Raw genomic sequence first — 26,049 nt, forward strand, 5'->3', positions numbered from 1 at the left:
GAATTAGAAAAGAATTGGCGTATAAAATAACAGCAATAAAGATTTTAATAGAAAGTAATTGGTATGCAAGTATTCTTCTATTAATCTCCATATAAATTTGTTAAGAAGATGCAGTAGTAATGGTCTTCCCTCGTCAAGTATGCCAATCGCGAGATGGATGGACTAAGGGTTCTGCTCAGAGGCTCATTCCATGCCCTTGGCCTTAGTTGAGGAAGAATATCTCTAATCCTCTTAACAAGGAACATAAGATTAATAATTATTTATCTGATTTCCATCAGACATCATATTTGGGATCAATTTGAAAATGTTTGATAGAAAGATGCACCAGTGCTAGTTCTATCATTAAATGCGACAACTACAAGATGATAGACATCCTACCATTCTTGTGGCCCAAGGGGCCATATGACTTGGACACTCATTATGTTCCCTTGAGTTTAGTTGAGGAGGATAGTCTCAACTCTCCCAGCATCCTATCAAGCTTTTCCACCGAATTCCTAATATGGTCAGCTATTAGAAGTATGCAGTGAAATGAATACAAGTGAATTTAGGGTGTTTTGTTTTCAATATCATTTGTATAATGATCATAAATCCTTGATACAAATTTCTCTAAATTGAATTGCAATTACATATTTTATATATAGAATACTATTTATAAATAACGTGTGTTGTGGGACTTGTTATTTTTGGGAAAAATCCAATATATCCCATAAAGAAATAAATATGCTGCTTGTGCAAGAGCCCCATCATTCTGAAGAATCATACCATTTTTGGTAGCTAGGCACCTAAAAGGAAATTTCCATAAGGAGTTGATGCCTTCCATTGGTTAAGATAAAAACTTAAAATAGATCTTTGAGGAGTGACTACAAAAGATACTTGAGCAACTGTAACACAATTATTGTTTTTTTCTGGAAAGCCTTAAAGCATCTACAAATGTAGAAAACTAAGGTAGGCAATCACGTTTTAATATGCAATAATAAACAATTCATGCACTCTCTTAGGTTACCATACTCAAGGCCCTAGAGCCACTGGGCTCTAAAATGACAAATAAAACTTCAAACTAAGAACATGCAGTGTGAAATTAATTACTAACTAATGTCATTATGCCAACATCACTGCTACACTGCATCCTGGAATATTTTAACAATATACACTACTTCCAAATGGCATTTAAATTATGCGAGCTAGAAAGCAAGTCTAGGTAACAAAAATGAGGGTCAATATCAAGGTCAATGTTTTACCCTGCCATTTGGTAGAGTCAGTCAAATATATTCAACTTGCCCTTGAAAAACATGAGATTTGTTGAACATCCTTAAGATTCATTTTTTTTTCCTTACCTGTAACTCGTGGTATGCAGAATAATATTATGGATATCTTCCATTTGGCCCCCCAAAAGCTTCTTGCCATGTATCTAGCATGACCAAGATCTTTTCTCTAACATTTAAATTAGGCTACAAAATAAAATACAAATAAAACCCACATAAAGGACTGCTAGAAATATGCACTAAGAGCACAAACCAAAAATTGTTTAAGCTACAACCCAAAAAAACATGTGCTAGTTACACAAAAGCTTTTTTAACAAACATTTTCTTTACTATCTTGACCATTTCATGTAGCACATCTCTCTCGGCAACTTGCAAGTGAACAGTATCACCACAATGTTTTGTAAGTGTCTCTAATAGCTGTAAAAATAACCAGGAAAATATTAAATCAAACTTATCCATCAAAGTCAATCATAAATGAATTCTTACTATAGTATATTTTTTGCACTCAGAATTCAACCAAATATCTCAGTAATGATAACTTAAAATAAATCAAAATGTATATAGAAATTTATAATATTATTCAATACTAACCGTCAGAGAAAGAATCTGGATCTTAGGATTCTTATTGGCAATGTGTTTCTTAATTACTTTGATTACTTCCTTTGCTTGTCTATTCAAACACAATCATATTGACCAATATAGACCCTTCATTAATATCACCATATCCAAATGTCCAGTTATAAGAAAGAATTTAGAAGACAGAGCTATTAACCTACTCTATAAAAACCATACCAACATCTCTTATGCGAACTCTATTCATATAACAAAGATGGGATTACATTCTCCAAACATGGACTACCATTAATGCATAATACAGAGCAACTACCAATCAAATAATGTCAAATTGGATTTACAAAAGAGGATAACAATGTATCAATATTTGCAAAGCATAATCAAGAAATCTAAACCTAAGGTGGATTAAAGCAATTTAGCATGGTTCTATGCCTTGTAACTTAGAGATGAAGGTATTTCCAAATATTTTGTATGACTTCTCCTATTAGAAAAAAGATTATACAGACACATCTTATAAATATAACCAAGATAGAATATATGACAAAAGGAATAAGATTTCTTTGTGCCATTCAAGGTTCTTGGATAGGCAGCATGAATAAAATGAAATGCTTTCATTTCCTTAAAAACTCTTGAAATCCATGTTTGATTGTGACTGCCATACATGTTGATCTAAGCATGCTTGGCTCCCAGTTACTGTTATGATATAGTTTAAGATTACTATTGTAACTGATAAGTGGTGATGTAGATGAGCAAATTTGGATAACAGTTTCTATATGTTAGGTGTTGAGAAGCTTCCCTTTTCAATTTAAAAAATGGTTCTACCATAAATGCTATTTTATTTTGTGTCATCTTGGAAAACATTGGATCATTCATGTAAACAAACCTAACAAGCTCTCTTGTGTGTTTATACTTAAGTTCTAACGTTTCTTTTCCAGCCTGCACTAGAAGACTCTTCTAAAAAGTAATTCAACATTATAACATAATATTATGAGCTGTGGAAGCATCAACTGTACCAAATCCTTACATAGCTGAAAACTATATAACCTGTCACTGAAAAGTGATCAATATTACTCAAAAGATGCATTTTTTAAAACCATTGATTAATCAAAAGATGTGTTGGAGTTCTTTCTGGTAAAGAACATACCAAGTAGAGTTAAACCCGATACCAAGAAACCAAGACCAGAGAAAAGCCTAAGGATGAGCTAAATCCTATGTTCAACAAGGCTAAATCTCAGTTCTGGACCAATTAACAGAGTCAACAGGACTCACTTCACTTTAGGCTCTGCTAAACCAAGGTGGGAAAACCTAAGGGATACATCTCAATGACTTGATTCTTCTATGTAAGACTGACCCTTATAGCAGATATGGTCAATATTCTTCTATGATTTGCTAAATAAATTTCCTAATTGCAGTAGCTAATTATAACCAAGGAAAGGAGTTAGCAAACAAGCCATGACCTACAATTTTAGTTCTTTAATAAATAAAAAGGGAAAACTAATATTGATTGTTATATAAATTTCTTGAAATTACATGAATATTCTAATATACCTTCACACCTTTGGATAGGTCAGTGTCTTATCCATTGGGCTACAAAGTCAATAGTTAGCAACTTAAACCTTTTTCATTGACTTTGTGATTAAGAAAGTTATCATCAAACTCTTAGTTTCATTTTGATTCTAATCCTTCTCATTAATCCTAAACCTTGTCAATTATAGAAAGCAATTACCTGATTCCTCAAATCAGTAGCAATTAGTAAGAGATATACAATCATTTAAACTGCATTTAACTAAAAAGATAATTTATCTACTTAGTCTCAAGGTTATGGACATATGAAAAAGAGACAAAAATTCAAGGATAATGACCTGAGGATAAATCCTCCATTTCTTTTTATAATACCTTATAAGACTCAAACTGTAACACATAGAGAGATAACTATTTTCATAATATATTCCTTGTATTCAAAAAAATGCATTGTCTTGGAAATCATTCAAGTGATTACAACACACTCTGGATGGACTACAAAATAATAATATTGCATATCATAAATTCTACAGACAATCAACCTCTACTTCTTATCTTGGGAATCCATAAATAGGATTGCAACAAGCTATAGATGAGAGGAGCACACCTGTCAAAATTTGAAAGGAAAACTAAAACTATAGGAAGGTGAATACAATAAATACAAAAGATCAATCTTCCACAGTAATTGATCAAAAAGTAAGTAGCTGAGGAAGAAAAACAAAAAAAATATTGTGGCCTTTGATCTTTTCTATCTTCTATACCTTTTCTATAAATATATAAAATATCTCAACTACTTCTAGCTGGTAGGGCCTTTATTTCACCCACTGCTTCCCAAACATAAATTTCTCTCTTGGTGGGCCAGTCAGTGTCCTTTACCCCTTGTAAATCCTAAGTAGCCTTGGCCCACCTGGCATCCATAATTGCCTTAGACTCAGCAATGAATTTATTTAAATTTATCTCTGTCTTGAAAAGAGAATCAACTAGAACATGGAAAGGGGAATCTAAAGTATCTTCAAAAATTGTTGATGGACTCCCTAGTCAAAATGTCATCAAAAGAAGTTGACCACTCCTTCTAGTCTTTTACTACATTAGTAGTAGTGATAATTGATGGTATACAAGGTTCCATTCCATCTGACAGTGTCCTCAGCTTACCTTGTATAACCTGTAACTTACCAGAAAAGAAGCCACTAAGTTCTTTCACCATTTCTAGGCTTTCCTTGATTGTGAAAATTTTATCTGGTAAGTCAAGCTTCTTAGCCATCAGCATTATTAATCTATCCAAAAATAGCATGTAGGGTCCCTAAAGGTTGAAAGCTAGGGTTAACCAAGAAAGTGCTTCATTGCAAACTTGCTCAACACTCTACAAAGAAACAAAAGAGCTATGAGCCTATTGAGATAGGTTCTTTAGAGTATCAACCCTATGGCTCATGATGGACCTAAGGATTCCAACTCTTACATCTCCTCCCTATAGTATTGACTGAGTGTCAGTACTCATCCTCCTAGGCTGTGAGGATTTCTCTTCTTCTGTGTCCTCAGTCTACACCAGAGCCTGAGCAGTATCCTTGGCTGGCACTGAAGTTCCTTGTCCCTCTTCTCCCTGAACTGGAGCCATTCTTTGTTTTGTTTGTACTAGTTGTTCCTTAAGGGAAGCAACTTCATCTTCAAGTTCCCTAACTCTATTTTCTAGTTCAGCAATTCTTTCTTTGTATATATGACTAGTTCTGAGCTCATTTTCATAGAGCTTCCTAGCATCAATGTAGTCATGTATAGTCTGGGATAATTTATCCTCTATCTCCTCCACCATGGCCTCATTTATGAATGAGAAATGTTTCAATGCCTTGGAGATTTCTTTTCTAGAGCTACCCTGTAGAGTCCAAATTATCATGTTGCCCTACTCTGTGCTCTACACATCCATCAATTTTGGTTTATTAGAAGAAGGGACCAGACTCCAAACTGCCAAGGATTTGGTATTAATGTTAAAACCAATTCCCCTCTTCAAACCACTAGCACCAATTGCCTCATAAGAGATGGCATTCTCTTGTCTTCTGATTTGATCAAGCATTTAAATGCTTGCTCCAGGTCCCAACCAGGTACTAGTAACATGCCACTTCTCTGAACAAGATCCCTTGCTTCTTCCAAGGTCATTACCTCACTTTCAAGATCATAGGAGTGTTGCTTTTCAATCAACTCCATCCTCTGCTCATCTGATTCATTAGGTTTCATTTGGAGGACAAGTTCACTCTATTTTATCTTATATAAAAATCTTTTAAATTCATTGGATTTGATAAATTAATCATCCTCTAAAAATTGTTTAGCCTAGATGATCCTATCATCCAATCTTGTTGCTACTAACTCTAGGTCAGTTAGACCACCTTCTGCTGCATCAGCACTAGTTTGGAGATAATTTTTCCTCATATTAGCAAAATACTAACTATTCCCTGGAAAAATTTGCAATTTTCTTTGCTTGACCTAAGGTGGGACCATATACAATCTTCTATCTTTTATGCCCCTTTTCCATCCAAGATACTTGAGGTACATCCTCCTCTTCTACCTCTAGGGCTACATCTGGTTCAAGGTTTTCTGGGCAAACCCTTTCTTCCTCTCCTACTAGACCCTTTGGCATTTTAGCCATTATTTCAAAATGGTCTATGACCATCTTCTTGATTCTATGAGGGTAAGGGATATCCATATAAAAACCTAAGAATTGGGGGTCAATTCTTTTCAATTCCCTCTCTACCCTCAGTACATCATCCAGCTTTGCAAGTTTATCAGCTGCCTCCCCCTCTGCTACTATATTTGGAATGATTTCTTCATGGGGAAATTCTTTGGAATTGGGTAGCACATAGTTTCTCATTTCTTTTAAAGTGGCACTCATCCATCCCTCAGGATCATACATTCTATAAGGGCCAATGCACAAGTTGAAATGATGCAGAAAAGCATGGGCAGGCTCTAGGGCTTCCTTACCGATGGTGAAATCATCGATTTTAAATAATCTACACAAAAAGGTTCTCGTATGTACCTTAGGGCCCAAGTATTCCCTATTAACCATGAACAATTGCCAAATAAATTAAATAATCCCCAATCTAGGAGGGATGAATTTTTGTAAAATGTGGGGTGGTTGAGGACAGCCATACACTCTCATCAAAGAAAAAGTAGGAAACAAAAAGATATCCCCCCAATTATGATCTAGTTTCCTCCCATCAGTCAACAAGGATGGTCTTAAGAGATATTTTAGAATTTCACGGGCCATAAAGTACCTCGGGTCTAACATCTTCATTATAATAGCACTAAAATTATTGAAAAAATGACACAGAATCAAAAAAGTGCTAAGAGTTATCCCATACCCATGTCCATAGTTGTACTAGCAAAGCTCCTTATAGATCAGAGGTTTGATCAATAAAGTCAGAGCTGATGTACCCTACATTCTTGTAAAGGATCAAGTGCATTAGCAGAGAGTAGTATGGGAAAGTGAATTCCCTCATTTCTCTAGACCTTTCCCTGGCACTATTTTCCTTCATGATATCTAATATATGACTAACATAGTCATATTCATAGGCATGGAAAGCATCTTGTACATCTCTAACAATTATATATTCAGCTCCCCAGACTTCATCAGACCCATTCTTTCCAATAACCTTATGGACACCATATATGGTCTTGAAAAAATAATTTTTAAACTTGTCCATAGGCATCTTCTCCTATATTTTCTTTGGGTAATCACCCACCCAAAATCACCTTTCTTTGATAGAAGAGTACTTATATTTGCAGCAAATCATGTTGGAATTTTTTTTTTTTTAATGACTTCTTTTAATGCATCACTTTGTTGCTCCATTAATAACCAAGGAAGGGCACTTGTATTTATGTAGTCTCCATTCCCATTTGATTCAATGAAAACTTTTAGTGCATGATTGGATTCATGAATGTCAGTAAAAATTTTAGCAATTTTTTCTCTATCACGCCTTCCATCCAACATTTTCCATAGTGTCTCTGTTACATTCTTTCCAATATGCATAGCATCAAACAAATGCGCAATTGGGAGATCCCTGTAGTATGGTAACCTACTAAATTGAGTAGGATAACTTTTCATTCCTCTAGGAAGTTGGTAATTGATGCCTTGATGACCTTCATGAGCATCAATTACAGCATTAGTAAATATAAGACAATATCAAAATACAAATTGTAAACTTCAGATGACAAATTGGACATTACCTTGATGATTTAGTCAATCGTATTCCAACTTCCATAAATGAGGTGTCATTATTCATGGCCTTGATGATGTCTCTTCTTTCCCATTTTAAAGATGTTTTTCAAAAATTCAATACCTATGATTATTGTGGAGAAAGTGTCTAAACTCATCAAACACCTGTTTTCCTAAACTTCTTGAATGACAATATTTCATCTTTGGACCACAAATTGGACATGCAAATTTTTCCTTTGTCTAAAAATCTAAAAGATCATGTATAATTAGATCATGTACAACTTAAGCATTTGATAGTAATGTGTAAGCACTATAACAAACCAAAAATATGTGATCTTAACAATATAACATACTGCAAAAATGAGTTAGCCAAGGGGCATCATGTATTGCCCATACAAGCATTGCATGGAATTGAAATTGTCGATGTCTTATCAGTCTAGAGATGTCATACATAGTGATGCTATTCCATAACTTTAACAACTCATCAATTAGGGGCTCAATATACACGTTCATATCTTTAACTAGGTATTTACCTAGCAATTGAATGAACATAAACATTACGTAGTTATTATAACCATTTTCATGCACTATTTATAAATTAATTTAGATAACTATAAAATAAAAAAATACCTAGCACAATCATTGACAACATTATGTGCTCCCTCTTTATGGACATCCAAGGAGGAATGTTATTGTTAATAACAAAAATAGGCCATACTGAGTAAACAGATCTCATATCTCCATATGGATTGACACCGTCCGTCACTAATGAAAATTTTAGATTACGAGGTTCTTCTTTAAAGTGTAACCATGTTTTTTCTATCTCTTTAAATATAGAACCATCACCAGGAATTCGCATAATGTCATCCTGACTTCTATTGCATGCATGGTAATCCATAAATTGTGCCAAGCTAGTGCACCTGCATAACCATTCAAGACATGGAATAATGGGAATGTATCAAAAAACCTTGTAAGGCACTTTTTTTGTTATTTGATCTGATTGATATCTACTAACATGACAATCAGGGCATTCTGCTGCAAATTCATGTTGTTTATGATATAGAATGTGATCATTAGGACATGCATGTATTGTCTGATACTTCATTCCAATCTGATCCATAATGTTAGATAATTCTCGATACGAACGAGACAAAATGTTTGATGGTGGTAAAAAAACTCACTAATCAACCTACAACAACAAATATGCATTGTTAATATAATGAATAGTAATTGTATGCTAACATTGAAGATGACAAAAATGACATACCTTAGCATACGTGACATTGCTACATTGGATATACTATTCATAACCTTTAAGTTCACCAACAACACTATAGACAAGAGTAGAGTTGTTTGGGAGCCTTCATATAAGGGCTCGTGGACCTTCTCAAGTAAAGGTATATCAAGACCATCTTCATCATTATTATCAGATTTGCTAGTACCATCATTGTAAGCCTCTTCATCACTTGCCCCAATACCATCTTCTTCAATCATGTCCTCTAGCACATTATCATCTTCTTCCATGGGAGTGTTATCCTTAGCTTGGATATTCACACCTCCATGTTCCTCCAGTAGGAAATCCACATTCAGCAATGGACAAAAATCGTGGCCCCCTTCAACATGACCATATTGCCTACAATGACTCAGGGCTGTTGTGATTAGAATTCTTTGATTCTTTAAGCCTTTACACTTTTTCCAAGGACAATAACATTTATCAGGTTTTCTTCGAAACTGAGCCTACAATTTAGCCATTGTCTCATTATTTTTTTCTGGGTTCATATTTTTCAGGCCTGGTCTTTCTTCACAAGAAAATATACCTGCAAATAAACTGGACATGTTGTGATTAATGTTTATATCTACACATATGGTTTTTGTTAATTAATGTCTTCAAATGTAACTAAAATGATCCTATAATTTCTAGAAGGCCTAGAAGTTTGCAAAATGTGGATTTATAGACAATGTATGTTAATTATTTGCAAAATGCTTCCAAGAGATGTCACCAGATGAAAGTTACTTAGGTGCTACCAGCAGCATGCCTTGACTAATCTTGATAGCAATGAGTAATGTGATTAATGCATCAACTAATAAAGATGACTAAAATATCAAAACATATTAATACAATCTTTAGAAACAATTTTTAATATCTTTAATAAGAGTCCTTTATGATAACCTCGGGCTTTAGGACTCAATTCTTGTGACATTTTTGAGACTAATTGACCGTTCTAATGCTTAAAAGACTCATAAACCTTCACTTAATCCCATGACATGTAATTTTTTATGTCAAAAATGGCTTTGACTCTATTGGCTCAGTGCATGAGATACACCTATAACTTCTTTACACAATCAACTTGCTATGAAATGTATGTGACATGACATAAGTCAAGATTGTTAATAATACTGAGTTGGCTGCATTTTGAACTCTTATAAATTCTAAAAGGTATTCTCCCTCTTAGATTAACAACAATTTGAGTTACAGACATGTGATAATATCAAGCACACACTACAAATTTTATTTATCTTTTACAAAAATGTTCTATTAACTATTACTTACGCACTAAACTGCTACTTTATACGGTATGAAATTCTGAATCCATTCCCTATATTGATTTCCATTTATATAAATTGACACAATCAGAATAAAAATGTCCAGCTAACAATCTATGCATTGTAATGTCATACAATATTTTGAATCTTTGAAAAGGCCTGGGTCAACATACCTATTTTAGCAAATAACCCTTCAATGTCTTTAACAGATCTCTCCAAATTAGAGAGAGGTGTGTAGGCCTGCTCGGTCAGAGTGTTTCTACTCACCATACAACATCCCAAATGTAAGTCTCATCTAAGAATATCTTGTAAACTACATCTACTAAATAACACTACATGCATACAAACTTGCTTTATTATGGTTTGATATTATGTATTCTCTTTCTTTAATTGCAAATTTTGCCTATTTGTAATCTTCCTTTAAAGCTAGTATTATTTTCCTGGATTGCTCGAGAATTTTTTGTACACTTTTAGATACAGTTCAAAAAGGGGATCTTCCAAAACTAAGTTACTACACAGTGACACACAATCCTCCCTTAATTTATGACCATTCAATTATTAGAAAACTCAAATAATAAATGTCTTCTAATGACATTAAAAAATACAAACTATATAAAACCACCTTTTTAGCATTACAATAACTATCTTGAGCTCCAATAGATCATACACCTCTACTATAGGTGGAAATTATCATTAATTGTTGCAAATCAATTTTTATGAAAGCAAAAATAAAGATGGAATAGTCATATATCATCTAAAACATCATTTAGAATGATTCTATACTTGCAGAGCTGAGTAAAATGTGATTTATAACAATGAGAAAGAAACAATCCTCAATGTGTCTTTGTCTCGATGATAAAGTAATATTTGTGTAAGTCAGATTACCTAATTGGTGCAACTGAACAATTCATTTTGTTGGAAGCTACCAAAGAACTTATACAAAAGAGAGAGCATAATAGTTGAATATAACTATCCTACAATGTTGTCATTCTGTCACTATCACTCTTATTCTAATGGTTCATGCCTCCTTCAAGAACTCTCTTAGGATAAATATGAAGATCTCAATAACCTCGAAGCCCATGAAACTCAGAAACCGTCTGAATAGTTTTGATCACATTCACATTATCCATGAGCAATGGAGCACACAACTTCATGGAAACTAAACAATAAATCAATACAAGATTCGAGGATTGTACTTCTACAGTTGTTAGGAAGTAGTTTATATATGCAAAAGAGAGTGACTTCCAAAAATTGTCACTGATCACAAATCAAAAAATTAGAACAAATTTCTACACAACTACTCTCCACACATCGCTGTGGGTACCAGTGCACAAGATTTGAAGCAAATATTTAGTATTAAATCTTATTCATCTATTCTACGATTCTTAGTCTTTTAAGAAATAGCTCACAATGGGCATATGTCTCCAAGAAAAGTGCAAATGAAATTCAACAAACAAGAACAGTAACTGTAAAGATGATAATGCATTTCCAAAAAAATTGATTTTGAGCACACAATAATCCAAGTTTTATCAAACATCAAGAACTCAAGGCATTCATCTATGGCCAAAACATTAACAATGGAGAAGCTAGCCAAAAACTTTTTGACTCATATCATAGTGAAAGTCATGGCTTCTACCAAGGGGAAACTATAATAACTGACTTTATTTACAACCCCCACCAAGTCAAGTATAATGGCATTCATTTAGAATTCCAATCAATTTTGCTTGAGTACTTTAAAGGGTTTTACTCCATATAGCACTAATAGACAAAATGTCAAATAGGTTAGTATGGAGAAAAATAATACTAAAACATATTTCAAAAGTCTCCTTGTCTGAATATTAAATAAAAAAATATCATTATTGAAAAATTGCCACCATGCAGATAATTATAAATTGAAGTTTGTGTTTACCATGTCCAGAGAAGAATGATCTAGAAATTCAAATGTTGAGATGATCTCCCCTAACTATTGTTTTGCTGCAAAGAGTAGTCTATGTAAAAAATGAATGAATTTTTTTAATTTTAATATAGCTGTCAACTTGAAAATAGTTCTATGCTCCACAAAATCTGAGGTATCAATTCCTATAACATATCATCTATCATCAAGTTTAAAGTGAAAGAGACCATACAAACTATTGTAAGTTGTGCCCAACTGGGACACATTTAAAATAAATTAAAATACAAATTTTAATCAAATTCATGTTAGAATTAGTCATATAAATCAGTACAATTATTCCCTTGCCAGCTCCATAATACTACAAAAATTGGTAATCATATCAGATCAACCATGGATTACATTCTTTTAAGTGTCTACAATAACTAGCAAAAATCATCATTTCAAAAGTAAACATGAAAAGAAAAGTGAGAGATTCTCATCCACTAACAGGAATGCTTGAACATTTTTCTCTATATATTGAGTAGAACTAACTTGAAATACATTCTAGTGTATTTGTAAAGATCACAAGTTATCCCTCTTCAACAGACCCCTCTTGTACACTCTCCAGTTATAGTAGCCACATGGACTCTTGTAGCAATTGTACAGGCACAAAATCCAAATAATTGCTTCTCTAAAGTAACAAAGTTTGAGTTGGGAATTCAAGAGCTTTTATGCAAGTATTTTCTCAAATTTTAAGGTATTTTGGTCTTACATATCCACTTTGAGAATTGTATGATAACTAATCTCCAAATTATACTCTTCAAAACATCAGAAGCAATGTAGGTAGCAAACTATATTTAATACATTTGTCTTATAATTGAAATCCCATAATATTAATAAAATATTACGACTGTCAAGTCAAATGGGATGACCTTGAATGCTAAATCATAGAGACTTTCATAATAAAAACATGTGGTCAACTCACAAGGATACATGTTACATGCCTAAAATGCACAATTGTTGAACATCAAATTCATGTATAGTATTGGAAAGTGTTTGAATGTCAAATTAGATTAATCATGATATTTGATTTGAGAAACACCAAATGGACATTCCCTTGCCAAGAGTTGCTTAGATGTGTCATCATACCTTTCCCGTGTTTCCATAATGTGGTCAAGTTGCCAAAAACTCCTAAAGGTATTTAAGTCAAAGTGTTTATTGAAGTGTCCTATATGCTTTTTGACAAGTAGGATTGGTTATAAAGTGTAATGTCCTCATTTTAGCTCAACTTGGTTTATGTTTGGATTGACCTATTATTGGCCCTCGTAGGTTAAGGCTGATGGCTAGAGGGCCCCATCTGGCAAAATAAGAGGATCTTTCCCTTCTATAGTACAGAAGTGTTTAGGATTGCTCCTCATTTGTTTCAATTAGCTACACTTACAATTTATAGTACGTTATGTATCCAACATTTCTACATTTGGCAAGGCACCTGGACTAATCTCAACACAGTGATGACCCTTGGCACTACTAATTTTATCAAATATTCAAGGAATTACTAGTTATAGTAGGCCAAGAGTTAATAGAGAGAAACATTAATATTTTTAGTAAGGTAGTTGGTTGTGTGATGGAAGTAATGGTTTTCCAACTGGTTTAGATGAGACAGAGAGATGATGAGTAATCAATGAGATATTAAAATTATAATAATAGTAATAAAGCTATTTAGAATGGTTATACTGTAAATTTGTTACTTATCTTCATAAAGTATTATTGAGGAGCCATTATATTTAATGGAAAAGTATGCCTTTAATAATGACATAACTTAATTCAAACACAAAAAATAGTTATATAAGTCATTAAAGTGACATATTGGTGAAGCCTCATGAGTCAAACTTTATTGAGGAATTATAAAAGCCCTAGAAATGAAATTGATTGATTTTATGTTTATGAGTTTTAACTTTTATATTGGATGTTCTAGGGAAGAGTGCAATGTGACCTAGGGTTTTAGACATTTTTAGCATTGAAAGGCGATATCTTCAATGTTTGTGTAATCTTAAAGCTATGAAAAAACTAGTTGAATCATTGCTTGATTGTGGGCTTCATGCAGAGGTCCATTTTAGTTAAATTAGTGAAGCTAGGGAGCTTTGAAATTAAAATAAAGGTGTGTTTGCAGATACTTCCCAAGGCTGGTCTTCAGCTATGTTTTGTTGACTAAAAATTAAAATTTTAAAGGTAGTCCTACAACATTATAGGCCCCACATGAGACCCTCAGCACAGCATCTGGTTTCTAGGCCAAACTGCCTAGAAGTTATGCTTCATTATTATCCTATTGGATTCCCAGCTATAAATAGAACATTGTGCACAAATTGAAGGGGTTTCTAGAAAATCTCCAAGGGATGTGATTTAATTCCAGGTTATTTATCCAAGATGAAAACTCATTTCAATATTTAACAATTGCAATTACTTTGCAATGTAAATATCAATAAATAGAAAGAAACTCCTACCTGTGATTTGCAAGTAGTTTATGATTTCATTTCATGCAAGCTTTGTGTTTTATTTTTATTATTTTCAAAAAAAGGAAAGCATAAAAAGCATATATTCTAAAAAATACAAATAAAATCCAAAACATTGCAAAAAAAAACCAAAAATAGTCACATGTTGGATAAAGAGAACTAGCAGGGTTCATCACAGCAGTATCAAAGCATTTTCTTATCATCTTGCAAGGTTGGCATTTCATATGCAGCTACAATGATTTGATCCACATAGGTACTATACACATAGGGGAAGCACATAACAACATGTTGATCAGTTACAAGATTACCATTAAAGATAATGGGTGATAGGAGAGGTGGTAGTCCACCTAGAAATGCAAGAAATAATAAAGAAAGAGAGGCAATGGATATATTCAGGGGTTTTGCAGTGGGACAAACAAATGGTGACAAATGTTTTGTTGCAGCTTACTGCATCTATATGGAAGATTTCTTTCCTACAGGAAAAATTCATGATCAAGAAGAGCATGATAGTGGAGATGGGACCCCTTGGGCAAGAATATTTTCTACAGGCACCTATGAAAAGCCTACACATCTAATGTTCTTGAGGAGAATCTGAGGAAGGGAGTTTAGAAGAAGAAGGTGCAACATTTATTGATAGTGTCTTGGCCATGCATGATGAGTGGGAGGCATTGCGACAAAGAGTTAAAGATCACTTTCCCTTTGATAGATTCATGACTCAAAAAGAGATAGCATAGCAAGCCAAGGTAACAAAGAAGACCAAGTAACCAAAATAATGATCTTCAACATGCTACTAGCAGGCTCAAACTTCGTACATTTGATGATAGAATGAAGGTCGCAGATAGAGATTAGATTAGTAAATTAGATACTTTCTTGACTCTTCGTGCAATGGCAAAAGTGTATGCAATTAAGTTTACAACATTGCATCTAGATGGTGCAGCTCATGATTGGTGGCATCATGAGATGGTTACTGTGCTATATAACCTCATTATTTCCTATCAAGAATTCTAAGAAAGATTGATTAGTACTAATAATATGAACATCACTCTTGCATCCTTAGATGTAGGCATCCTTCTATGCATAGTCGACATGGCAAAGCGTGGACTAGTTAAAAGTTGCATCTCACCATCAATAGTCTCTTACATTGTTAGAGCTTGATTAGATTCCTAAACCCTTTGCCTGGTTGCAATTTGTTTTCTAGAAGAAGTTGAAGAGCATCAATTGTGAAATTGTCTGCATTTGCAAAGTTGATATCCATTGATTGAATAGCCTAAGTCTCTTTGTGATACCAACATATCACATCATTACAATTGAATGAGAGCCCACAACTAGAAGAAACTCTAGGATATTCTCATTTGATCACACAATCTGTATAGTGTATACATCATTTAGCATACGAGCTTCCTTATTCAAGAGACTGTCAGAGATTTGGTCTTTTAGTTGGAATACTAAGTATTCAGTTCTGCATGTTGAAGTGGTCATAAAAATCACATCAATAGAATGCAAGTAACATAGTGAGCCTCTTGTAATGCTTCTTTCATATATTGAATTCATCCTCACCATGGTTTTTCCCTTCTTGGGTATTCTACATAAAGTCTTGGTTTTCTTGTGTGGTGTGTGTTGTGTGTTTTTTATTTCCTTATGCACTTCTATTCAAATGGTTAAAATGTTAATGAAAAGCTATGATTTAATTTTTGCTTCTCCATGTTCAACAATATAGAGTGAATATCTGACATTGTTAGAGGAAAGCTATTATAATGTTAATGCCGACAGTGCTTCCAGCATTTCCTACCCAAGGTTTATTTGTAGCTATGGGAGTTGTCTTTGATGAGGTGGTTACACCTAAAAACCCATATATTGATTAAATTTAGTATCTAGCTTCTCATTGGTAGACAACTCATATCACCCTGGGATTGAATTTGATAAATGTTCTAATAATAAAATCAGGTATAATTCCTAACATGCGAATCTACCATTGGAAAAGAAAACTCAAACTAATTTTTTCAATCTACTGACCAAATTAAGAAAGTAATCAATGTCATGTGGTATATTTATTGATTGACAACTAATCTAGCTACAGGTGAAATGAATCAAGTAAAATAGTAAATGAATTAAGAGAAATGTGAAAGGCACCAACCCCTTTGAATCAAACAAGTAATGTTGGCAGATCGAATGGGTTCCAAAAGTTGAAAAGATAGTCAAAGGAAATCTAAGAGGGAAAATCAAATCATCCAAGAAAATAAAAAAAGTAGATTCATTTTTTTCTCTAGAGGATGAAACATATGACTCCTAGCTATTGAAATTCTAAAAATTTGTAATTGAATCTACAAAATCTACCTATACTCAGATTTTCTTTTGTACAAAGGCCAGAACCTTTGCAGTCAATCTTTATGTTGGATTAATAAATCATCTTTTTTCATTTCCTCCCAGTTTCCAGTTTGAATATTGTAATTATATGGAAAATGATGTTGCAGCTTATATGAGTGTCCTTCAACAAAGCAAACAACATTCATTCCTTTGAATTTTTAGTATCTATACTTTAAACTATATCACAACTAGTTGTTGTAAAGTTGGTTTAAAATGTTTGTGTGGGAATGTGTAATGTCCCCTTTTATCTCACCTTGGTTGGTGGTTTGGGTTAGCCTATCATTGGCCCTCATAAGCTAAATCAGATGGTTAGAGGGTTCCTAGTTGGTAGAACGAGAGGCCTTTACCCTTTTGAAGTACACAAAAATTTAGGATTGCTCTTCATTTGGTTTAGTTTGATAAACTTACTAATTATAGTAAGTCATTTATCCAGCACTTCTATATTTAACAGGGCACCTAGATTGGCCTCAATTGTAGTGATGATCTTTGGCCCCTTTGTTTTGATCAAGTATTCAAAGATTTACTAATTATAGTAAATTGAGGATTGATAGAGATGGACCCTTACTACTTTTTGTAAAGCACCCTAGTTAGCAGTAAATGCAATGGACTAAGTCTTGGTGAAGTCAAAATTGATTTACAATAATTAACGGTGGACTTAAAATATTGCAATACTTTAATAAGAAATTAATTATTAAGTTCATATCATTAATTGAAATACAAAGTGACTATAATAAATTTATAATGCAAAGTCACTTTAAATTATTCCAACTGGTTTGAGAAGCTACTTCATAAGGAGGAATCAAAAGTAAAGAATGTCTACTTCATAAGGAGGAATTAAAAGTAAAGAATATTTTATCCCACATTGCTAGAAGTACAAGCATTTAGAAACTAAAAAGCTATATAAGAAAGGTAATCCTTTCATTTAAGATAGGTTATGACAATTGAATGTTGAAACTTTTTCTCCATTGTTGTTGAAAATCAGTGATTGGATTATCTAAGGACAAAGATCCTTAAAATAAGTGAAAACTAGATGAAAACCCATCTATTTAGTTTAGTGGATTCAATCAAAATTCATATTGGGATTGAATTGCAAATTTTGGAGATAAATAAGAATTTCTAATAGCTGGAATAGGACATGCAATAGAAGTAGGTCTGGAAGTCCAAGTATAGGATATTGAAACTTTCTCCTTCATATTTGATAAGGTTTATTAGCTGCTAGATGATTTGGCACAGATGTTTGAGGTGTCCATTCACATCAAAGCTTGAGAACATGGGTAGAGATGAAAGATAATAAATAGTCTGTGTAGTCCCAATCATACCCCAGCTGTCCAAGTCTTTTACAGTCGCAAGCCTTCGTTTAGAACATATTATTGACTAGTTAAATTTCTTAAGTTTGCAACGTTGACGTATTGTAAAATTTGAAAACTCCTGGGGTCTTTTTAAGGTGATGTAATAATTAAAGATTTGTCATTTCATGAATGTCTGTAGCAGTCTAATATTGAGCTACGAGCTCGAAAGACTTTTGTTATATGTTTGATTAAATGAAATCACAAAATAGACAGGTTTTGAAGTAGTTTTCTTCATGTCAACTATTTCTATACTACTGTGATTGTGCACTAGTAAATTGCATGGTTATTAGTCATTTGTATGACAATTAATGATCAAAAATTAGAAACTTTTATCACTATATGTGTTTGATTAAATGTTGATGTATTAAGCCTTTCTATGTTTGACGAAATTAAGCTTGAATACTACCTATTTGGTTCATGATTTCTTAGTAACTACAGATTTCAATAATCATATAATTGTTTGATGGAATTCATATGCAAGGAGTTTGCATTTTATTTTTGCAAGGCATCTGTTTGATGATATTTCTTCAAAAGACATTTAACATTTTAGGCAAAAACTTGGTTTGTTTTAAAGTCCACCAGGTGTGAGTTCTACCAAGATGCTTGGCAACCAACATTGTTCATCCCAAATAGTAGACTCTTTCTTATCTCAACCCTATGATATGTGTTCAGATTAGAATTTTTAGTCATTAGATTTTAAATTCTACATTTTCATATCATGATTGAATCACGTTTCTGTATTTGAAAGAAGCAAGGTTTTCTGATATACTGAGACACCATTTTATTAGTCTCCACAGTATAGACAGGTTTCAATTGAGCATTCATTTATAAGACTTTAGTAAACATAACAAACTTGTTTTCATGTATACTAAGCCTGGGGGGACCTAAAATCCCCTTGAAGAGAGGAGTTGGTTTGCTACAAAAAACAATTATGTCTTTCAAGTCTTTTCCTACCAAGCAAAGGATGGGATTGCCATCTCTACTTCAAATTTTCATTATAGCTAAAGAATTAATAAAGGAGAAGTGAACCAAAAACTTTCAAGGCTTCACTGGAATAGAAAACTATTTCAGTATTTCAAGACTTTTACCAAGTAAAGTATGTGCTTACTAACTTCTAGATTTGTGAAGCTTACTAAAAAAAAGTCTATTATCATCCATTAGTATGAATTCAATATTTGGACATTGATCCAAATGGGTGAGAGAAAATCTGAGCTGTAAAAGGGACAGGACCTTATAGAGAGAATACAGGTGTCCAATGAACTAAGAGCAGTCTGTAGAATTGAAATTAGTCGAGCAGGTAATTCGAGAACTCTTATCCCATTTTAGAAGAGTTTTAAGGTTAACACAATGCGTTATAATTTTTGTATCACAAATTGGAGCCATATAAAAAACATGAGATAAGATGTGGGCAATAAAGAGGTGTATTTAGGCCCAAGTTTGATTGTAGCGAGTTTCTCAGAAATCTTTTATGAGAAACATCATCATCAATAAAACAACTTTGTGACCTGAAAGAATTAATAGTGGCTCTATTTTTTAAATTGCGACGAGTAGAAGAGAAAGAGAAAATGTAAAGGCATTGAATAGCTTTGGAATCTGCCTCTGCAACTTTCTAATAGATAACAAACTTGGAATGATATCTAATGACTATATTCTTACCTCCTTTCTCCTCTCCTGTTGACCCTACACCAAACTCCAGCCCACTGCAGTCATGCACGTGCCAAAACAAAACAAAATTAACACTGTGGTGACATTTTTTATTATCCACATCTTATGTTGTGAAGGTCAAAATTTAAACAATTTAACCATGGTCAAAATTTTGACCATATTGGGCCCATTTTTTTAAAAAATAATGAATTTAACAACCAAAATAAGCCTTTGGTCGAAAATGGGGGCCTAATGTACTAGTGAGATGAGATGAGAAAAAGTTAGTATGAGGTGAGGAATTTTGCTTTCATAAATTGCACCATATGTTATTAGAGCTTTATTTTGATATGGCAGACAGAATGCAATGCATCATGGCATAAAGGGCCAAAGCACAAAGGCAAACCTTTTACATAAACAAGTACAATGCAAACAAAAAATGACCTTATCCTTCTTGAGGCATATATATGTGCCCCATAATCTCAAAGGTACATTTTAATAAATAGAAAATGAAAGACGACCATGAACCATCCTGTCCACTCTCATAGATCAATTTATATCATCAAGTGTTGTAGGAACATGATCAAAGAAAAATAAAGAAAAAATAAATCACTCACTAAATAGCATGAGCTAACAACTATTCTTGTCTATTATTACTTTTTTTTAGTGTTTTAGATTTGCAAATAGTGTTTTATAGGTTGATCATGTGATAGGTATGTTTGTTGATTTAGTTGATAGGTGCATAGTGACATGTTGGATTAATTGTTAGTTTGCATTGCTCAGATAGTGTGATTGTCATTGAAATGTTGTGCTTTGATTTTCATTCTATGAGAGTGAAAATGTTTAAGTAGAAGGGTTGATTATCTAAAATAACTATTTACAAGGTTTATTACAATTTTTTGGTGGGTTTTGGGATTTTTAGGGGTTTTTAGGGGTTTTTGAGGATATTTGATGTTTTTGTGTTACTCATTTCTTTAGAACATTTTGCGATTTTTAGGGTTTCTTTCAAGACATTAAATGATTTTTAGTGTTTATTTCAAGACATTATATTATTTTTTAGTGTTTATTTTAGGACATTACAAGGTTGCAAGGGTTATCTCCAATCTGATATGTGATAAATCCAATGGATAAGATGTGCCTAGAGAGATACCCCTAGTTCAATTTCAAATTCATGCACTATGGAGGTAATATGGCCCCAGACAAGATGAAAACTATGTACAAAGGCCAAAGATAGAGTATGTATAGACTGGTGACACATAGGTAAGATAACAATAGACATTAACCAATTCATGGGCCATTATCAAGGACTATGGATGTCTTGCAATATGAAGGATATGATCATGGAATGACAGATGGGGCAAAAACTAGATGGAATCCCTATAGATGGAGGAGCAATAACTGATTGCACATGGCATCTGTTTGCCAAATTTTCACCATGGTACTTGCCCAAAGTGCCTGTTTACCAAGTTTTCACTTTTGGACAAAACTTTTCTCTTCACTCAATTTTTCGTGCCAAGATGCTTGTTTGTTAGGTTTTCATCAAGGCATCCATTTTTCACAAATTTTTCCATTTATTTAGGACTTTTTTCTATTTAAAAAAAAAAATTAGGGATTTTTGCCATTTAAAAAAAAAATTAGGCCTTTAGACAAAATCATGAATTTTGCTGATGAATGCTAAGAAGAAATCTATTGTTGGTGCTACTAGCTATTAGTCTCTAAACCCACAACTGACCATAACTATGTAGGATTCATTCCAAGTTTGTAGCTAATATCAAACCACTGAAAAGGCCTCGAGATATACCATCATATATTGTATACAAGATAGTATCTTCATCTTGTGATTCAAGGCATATGACGATGATTGGGTCAAAGAATTTTTTATATGAGATGTCACTGAGGATGACATATTCAAAGGCTTGTTGGATAGAGGTTTAATTTTGGGTGTTGGATAAGTTGGGTAGCTATATTTGGGGATATATATCTAGATATAAGGAAGGATTGGGGAGATTGATACCAACATCTTCCCACATGAGGCTTATCAAGAGAGCTCAAAAATACTTCATGGCATGTTGAACACTAGAACATTGATATTCATGGCATCATCCTTTTTAATTTGTATCCTTGGGAGATTCTTATCTTTTTCTTTTTCATTTTTTAATGACACCTTTCAATTTTCACCAAGAGATCTATGCTTGTTATTTTTTTATTTGCTTTCAATTTTGTAACTAGAAGATGGAGTTGACTCCCCAAAATATGCCAATATGTTTACCTCAAGAGAAATTTCTTCTTTATGAGCATCAATTGTAATTCCTTCATAGACTTCCAAGACATTTATAAGAGCATCATCTTTCTCAAATTGATCAAAGATCGATGGTCTATGTTGGTCCTAATCCAATAGTTTAGGATAAGTTAATGGGATGTCATCATCAGTGTTGAATGGATCTAGTCAAATGTATATATATAGATATTAGATTCAATTTTATTATTGGGTCATTAAAGATATGGTCAAGTGCATAACAATTATTGATTTTAGATTGCTTGTCCTTAGATACCTTTTCATCATTCAAAACATTCACAATCTCACACGTAGGTAACTTAGTATGAGGAGGACCTATTCACAATGGTTTGAGTTCAAACCCCAAACTAGGATTTTGTCCTTTTATAGTGATAGGCTCAATGATTCCTTGTTTTTGAGACCCAAGACCACTGTGTCCATCATAGCAAACTTGTTTTTGCATGATAGTAAACCTAGGCCCATGCTTGTTAGGAGATATAAAAATAAGTTTGTGTTCTACTTATATTTTCTCAATATAGATAGATGTATTCTCATACACATGTTCTACATGTAGGCCACCTCCACTAATGAAATTAATACAATTGGCATTTTGTGTACTGATCTCATAATGTTGTACTTGCAATAAGTGTGATTTACCATAAGATTGGGGAGAAAGTGGTGACTCCCTAATGTGGAATACATGAGACATAAAGTATTTTGCACACCTTTTGTCTTCAACCTTCAGCTTTTCTTTGACCTTATTGAGGAGTATATTAGCATCCACATATTTAGAGGAATCTATGGGTTGTCATTCATTGTTTGTTGGGACTTGGTATGTAGTAGCATCTCTCATATTAGCACAAAATTGGAAAGGATCTAGATCACCAGGGATGATAACCTCCACATTATTGTAGGGAAAATCTAGATACTAATGATATATAGAAGGCACTACTTTTATAGCATGGATCCAAGGGCATCCTAGTATCATATTAGAATTCATTTTGATATCTAGGACTTGGAACAATGTGTCTTCATTAGTTGGACCAACTCTTATGGGTAATATGATAATGCCCTTAGAGAAGCATTCACCATCATCATAGGCCTTTATTATGATTCTACAAGAGAGATCTACATCTTCTTCAAAGTAACCTGAGCCCTTGACAACTTTAAGGGTATAGATGTTCAGTCCTACTCTGCCATCTATCAAGATGTGTCTGATCTTGGCATTTTGGATAAAGAATTCGAGGTGAAGGGGGTCATTGTGGTTGGGTTTTTCCTTAAGAATATCTCGAGGGGAAAAGGTAATATGTTGTGATGTGGATAGGTTTCCAATAATGTCCTAGAACTAGGCAACATCAATATTATTTGGGACTACTAATTCTTTTAAGGCTTGATCCAAGATCTTTTGATGTTGAGGGGATGCACACAATAGGTACATGATGGATATTTTCACAGGGGTCTTGTCAAGTTGTTCAACAAGGCTACAATCAGATGAAGTAGGAGCATTAGGTCTACTAGAGGTGCAGGTCTAGTAGAGGTAGTGGGTCTAGAAGGAGCTCTAGGTAGGGTGATCTTGGTATGATGTGTAGTATAGCACAACGATGGTCGTTAGCCTTTAAGATGAATTTGGATATGCAAGAGTTGGACTTATTAAAGTAATTTATGGTGTAATTATATCTAGTGTGTGTGTAATTCAGATTGGCTTATCAATTTGAGTTTGAAATAAAGGCCTTTTCTTTTTCATGATTACCTAAAGGATCTTTTAAGATGTTATGATCAATATTAGATTCTAGTAATGAAGGATCAATAGTAATTATACCATCATCGATAAGGTCTTGTATTTCATGTTTTAGCTAAAAGCATGACGAGGTATTGTGACCTATGCTTCAACAATAATCATAGAATTTTTTGTTGTCATACCAAGAGGCCTTAGTTAATGGTTCATATTTGATTAGGGGTAATTGTAGAAAGTTATTATTGAATAATTTTTGTAGTGCAGTCTCAAGAGGTATCCCCAAGGGTGTGAATTTCCTATCTTTGATTTAAGGATGTCTTCAAGGTCTATCTTGCGTGGAAGTCTTAGTTTTCTATCATTAAGGTATTGTTTGATTGCGAGTTTGTGAATTTTTAGGGTCGGCTCCTTTTAGAGCTGGTTGAGGTTGTGTTCTGTTGATTGTTTGTGCATCCACAATGCCATCATTGGTTACATTCTTATTTTTGGAGAAAAATTTTGCCTTGTCATTAGACGAGTTGGTGTTTGTATTTTTCTTGTTGGTTTTGAGGATGCCCTTATGGATGAGAGCATCTTCAATATTAGCCCCTTTTTTCATCAACTTGGAAATGGTGATTAGAGTTTTAATCTTGAGTTCATATATTAAGTTAGGGACTAGGTTTTCAATGCACAAATTAACTTGGTTTTCTTCAAAAATGTTTACTGAGCATTGACTAACTAAGTTTCTCTAGTGTAATAAGAATGTGATAAATGGCTCTCTCATCTTCTATTTAGTTGAGCATAATTTAGAGAGTGTCACCTCATTTGTAATGTTGGAGGCAAAGTGGGAGATGAACTTGTCTGCTAATTCTGACCACGATTTTATGTTACCAAGAAGTTTGGAGTACCATTGAACTTTGGGCCCACCTAGAGATCAAGGGAAAAATCTCATGAGATAGGTGGATATTCACTAAGTCCAATAAAAGAGGTACAAAATTCCCTAATGTGATCAATGAGGTTTCCTTTTCCTCAATAGTTTTTGAATCTTGGAGCCTCAAAATATTTTTGGAATGGAGGCATATATAGAATTTTATCAAATGGATTATGATGTAAGTCCCTTTTTATGTATAGAGCCTATTTCTTCTAGACTCCCAATGCCTTAACTTGTTTGGAAAGTTGTTTGAATTGTTGTACTAACTCTTCATTAAGATTTTGCATCATATTCTTCTCTTCAAGTCTTTCATGTCTATGAGTACATCATTTTCTATGGAAAGACTTATGTCTACTTAGTTTTGACATTTATATGTCTAAAGAGTTAGGTAATCTGTCACTAGGTGGTGGAGGTATGTTAGTACCTAGAAGACAAAAGGGTCCTTGTAGTGGTACATTTTGGGGTACTTCTTGTGGTATTGATTGCAATTATTGTAACATGTGTTATTGTTGCATCACTTGTTGTGGTTGTTGTTGAGATACCTCTATTGGTTGCATGTGAGATCATGTATGTGACTATTGTTGTAGAGTTACTTGTTGAGGTTGTTGTGGTGTATGTTGTTGTTGTAACAAATGTTGTTGATATCCAACTTGTTGCTCAAGGTGTCTTTGGTATTCCAAATATTGTTTTAGTTTCTCTTTTTGTTTAGCAAACATGGCTTGTTGTTGTTGGAATTGTTGTTGATACATTGTGTGAAAGTCAAGTGAATTTACATTGGAATACATGTTAGGGACTTTGGTTCCTTGCACTGCTTGAGGTTGGTGTTCATATGTTGAATGTGTGTTAAGTGGATTTTGACTTGGTTGTGTATTAGAAATGTTACCTCCTTGTACCACTGTATGTTGTTGTTGACTTGGATGTTGGTTATGCCCTTAAGAATTGAACATCATGTTTGGGTTGTTGTTTTGATACCTTTGTGTGTTAGATGTTTCTCCTTGGGACACCATATTGATTTGGTAATGAGAAGTGTTACTTTTGGGAATGGGTAAAATTTCAATAAGGCTCTTCCTTTGTATGTCAATAGGGGTTGTTTCAATTGATGTTTCACATGGTATACTCATGGGAGGCTCCATAACATTTAATGTCATAATTATTGGCAAAGTTAGAAGGAAGGGTGTGCATTGTTGATTTTCCCCCAAAGGAGGTATGTTTGGAATCCCTAGAGTACAAGCCCCTTTAGTCATGTCCTTTTGTTGCATTATGTGATTGAGATAAAGTCTTAACATCCTTTTGGAAG

Source organism: Cupressus sempervirens, chromosome 10, assembly GCF_028749045.1.
Source record: "Cupressus sempervirens isolate cs-2001-9-10 chromosome 10, ASM2874904v1, whole genome shotgun sequence".
Taxonomy (NCBI): domain Eukaryota; kingdom Viridiplantae; phylum Streptophyta; class Pinopsida; order Cupressales; family Cupressaceae; genus Cupressus; species Cupressus sempervirens.